This window comes from Miscanthus floridulus, chromosome 19 (assembly GCF_019320115.1).
Source record: "Miscanthus floridulus cultivar M001 chromosome 19, ASM1932011v1, whole genome shotgun sequence".
Lineage (NCBI taxonomy): Eukaryota > Viridiplantae > Streptophyta > Magnoliopsida > Poales > Poaceae > Miscanthus > Miscanthus floridulus.
In genome coordinates this window covers 58,180,690-58,184,553 of record NC_089598.1, presented here as the reverse complement: position 1 = coordinate 58,184,553, position 3,864 = coordinate 58,180,690, and the positions used below count along the sequence as shown (strand labels likewise).

The window sequence follows — 3,864 nt, the reverse complement described above, 5'->3', positions numbered from 1 at the left end:
GGACTTGAGGATGAGGAACTCGTTTCCTATATCCTCATTGGGTTGGATCTTGAATTCAATCCGGTGGTCTCCGCTGTCACCGCTAGGGTTGATCCCATCTCTGTGGGGGAACTCTATACCCAGCTGGTGAGCTATGAGCAGCGGATGGAGATGCATGGTGGCAGCGGTGGTCATTAGTCGTCTGACAATGTTGCTTCAAAAGGAGGCTGCAATGGCGGCAACAACTTCAACAACTCGTGTGGCGGTCATAGTTGGGGTCGTGGTGGTTTTGGTCATGGCCAGAAGGGTGGTCGCGGTGGTGGTCGTAGCTCTGGTGGCGCGTCTTTGGGTGCCATCTGTCAGCTCTACGGCAAGGAGGGACACACCGCCCTCTGTTGCTTCAAAAGGTTCGATGCATCATCCTTCACTGGTCCACCACAAAAATCTGCATCATCTGCTACGACCTTGTACGGAGTGGATACAAATTGGTACATGGACTCCGATGCTATGGATCACATCACTAGCAACCTAGAGAAGTTGACCGTGCGTGACAAGTATGACGGTGGGGAGCATGTCCACGCCGCCAATGGATCATGTATGGAGATTTCACATGTTGGTCATAGTACTTTGCAATTCCCTAACAATAAAATTCATCTAAGAAACATTCTTCATGTTCCTGTTGCTAGTAAGAGCCTAGTTTCTGTTCATCGTCTCACACGAGACAATAATGCTTTTTTGAATTCCATCCTGATCATTTTTCTATAAAGGAGCAGGTGATGAGGAAAACACTCCTCATAGGCAAATGTGAAGGAGGCCTCTACCCGCTCGAGTAGGTCATCATCAAATAAACAAGCTCTTGGTGCTGTCAAGCCATCAGCGCCGGTGTGGCATCATAGGCTAGGGCATGCGCCTACTTCCATAGTCCAGCAAGTTCTTAGCCCCCACAAACTTTCCTTTGTTAATGATGTGAACAATAAACACGTTTGTGATGTGTGTTAGTAGGGCAAAAGTCACCAGTTGCCCTATCCAAAGTCAACTAGTGTGTCAACTAGTCCTTTGGATCTTGTGTTTTCAGATGTTTGGGGACCTGCACCGACCTCTGTTGGTCGGTTTAATTATTATGTCAGTTTCATCGATGATTATTCTAAGTTCACCTAGATTTATTTGTTGCGTTACAAATCTAAAGTCTTCTAATGTTTTTGTGACTTTCATAATCTAGTTGAACGACAATTCAATAGGAATTCATACCATGCAAACCGATTGGGGGTGAATATCAAGCCTTGAATTCTTTCTTCAAACAATAGGCATTTCCCATCACGTTTCTTGTCCTCACGCTCACCAACAGAATGGATCTGCTGAGCGTAAACATCGACACATAGTCGAAATGGGGCTCACACTTCTTGCTCATGCATCTATGCCACTAAAATTTTGGGATGAAGCATTCCTCACTGCCGTTTTCCTGATTAATTGCCTACCATCTAAGGTCATTAATCAAGAAACCCCCTTAGTCGCCTTTAGGGTCATGAACCTGATTATACTTTTCTTCGCACATTTGGGTGTGCGGTTTGGCCTAATCTCTGTCCCTACAACTCACGAAAACTTCAATTCCGCTCCAAACAATGTGTATTTCTTGGTTATAGCAACTGACATAAAGGGTTCAAATGCTTGGATCTAAGAGAGGGGAGAATTTACATCTCTAGGGATGTAGTATTTGATGAATATGTCATTCCTTTTGCCTCACTCCACCAAAATGCTGGTGCTTGGTTATGCGCTTAGATTCAACTCCTACCTGAAGTTCTTCTCAATCCATCTACTCAATTTGGGGATGCATTAGAACATGATCGGCATTTGAATTCTCCTATGAGTACTGATACTGTTTCCAGTGTAGCTGTGTTGCCTGCAAAAAAATTTTGGCTTCAGGAGGTGCACAGTCTGGTGAAAAATCAAGCTCTAATGTGGCGGGGCGTTGTCGTTGTCTGGCGTGGGCACACAGGAGATCTCCTGAGTTGGATCATCTATGCCAACTTCATCATCCTCCCCATCTACGGCAGGGCATGTGGCTGCACATGGATCCGGTCAACAGGGGACAGCTGTCGCCTACAGCTTCTGAGGTGGATATGTTGATTGGATCAGGTATGGCCACTCTAGGATCCGGTGCGGAAGGTTCATCTGGCACCTCTGTTGTGGCTCCGGACTCCTCCCAAGTTCATCGACCTACAACACGTTTGCAGCAAGGTATTTCCAAACCCAAACAATAAACTGATGGTACAGTGAGGTGGTGCATGGTTTCTGTAGCGTCATATGAGGAGCCAACTAGTGTTGATGAAGCTCCTGGGGATTCCAGATGGGTTTCACTGATGGATGCGGAGCATCAAGTGTAACACCTCTGGTGTTTTGACCTAGCACTAAAACTTGACATGTCATCGTGTGCATTGCAAAGCATTCATAAAGTAGAAAATTTTGAATGCATTTACTAAATAAGCTTTATTTCATAAGTTGTTATTTCATGTGATGTGATTCAACCCTTTAAATAAAGATCATGACCACAAGGGTCAAATTTCATGTGATCATGTAAGGCCATGTGTCATTTGACTCAAATAACCTTAATGGGCCATGTTACTGGTCAAAAATCAAAGTTAAAGTAAAAAGGTAAACAAATCAAATTTGAATTCATATTCAAATCATAAAAGTCCTTTTTGCCCCTTTTGTCTAATTCAAAATCCATTTGGAATTTGGGGTTGTGACAAAAAGCAAAGTTGAAGCTTATTTTATAAGGATCAACTTTGGTATTCAAAGTTTTTAAAGTTTACATATAAAATTTGGAGTAATTTTGAAATGATTCAAATGCTCAAATGCACCCCAAATTCAAATTTCAAAATGGAGGCAGAATTTGAAAATATTCCTTGAAGCAAAGTTGTAGAGTTTGAAAAGTTGAGCAACTTTCATTTTTGGAGATTTTCAACTTCTTTAAAAAATTTGTGAGTAATTTGCAAAATAAACGCAGTGGCAATTCTGTAAATAATTCAAAATTTTCGTTGACAGACGAGCGCCACCTCCCTGCTTGCCGCCGGCGCCATGCAGCTGCCGCCGCCGATCAGTTTTTGCTGCTTTCTCGCGCGGTGACACGCAGCAGGCTCCGTGGCGAGCTCGTGCGTGAGCTGTCGACGCCGGGCGCGTTCTTCCCGTCTATAAATAGGAACACCACCGCCGTCGCTCTCCGTTTTCCCCTCTGCTTTGCTCTGCCACCAGTCAGCTCCGCCGCTCGCCGTAGCCACCGTCAAACCGCGTTCGTCGTGCCCAGCTACACCAACGCGATCGCCTCGACCTTGCGCTCCTCTGCGGCTTGCTCGCGTCGCTTGTGTTGGCCGGAATCGCCCGACGCAACGCGTTCTTCCCCAAGATCGGCCAGAGCTCCGCCACCATCGACCTCGCCGTGGCCAGGACCTTCCAGCCCGTCTCCGTCTTCACCAAGCACACCGGCGTGATCGTGGTGAGCTCCTGAGCGTGATGCTTGCTCCACTTTAGCCTCTACCGCACCGTGGTCGGGATTGTGCCGTGCGTCGTCGTGCCAGCGCCGCCATGGCCAGCGTGGAGCTCCCTCCGATGCGCCTGCTGCCGTTTTGAGGGCTAGGATAGATTCGCGGGACGTTGTAGATCATGTAGGTGCGGTCTACCTCGCCGGAGCGTCACCGCCGGCGCGTTTTGGCCGACCAGTGATGTCAGCGCCGCCGTGCTCTGTGTCTGTGTCACTGACGAGCGGGGCCTGACTATCAGTGAGAGAGAGAGAGAATAGTGAGGTTTTGATATTTTCTGAATTATGAATAGTGCAGCAACTTTGGAAATTTCTAGGAAAATAATCATAGCTCCAAAAATTCTGAGAATTTG

General features: G+C 46.6%; 1 non-coding gene across 1 annotated transcript; it reads left to right on the top strand.

Annotated features, from left to right (window-relative positions):
- On the top strand, window positions 1-139 carry LOC136530127 (small nucleolar RNA Z247). The gene has a single exon (XR_010777622.1). It is a non-coding gene; the product is annotated as a small nucleolar RNA Z247 (small nucleolar RNA).
- The last annotated feature ends 3,725 nt before the right edge of the window (window positions 140-3,864 follow it).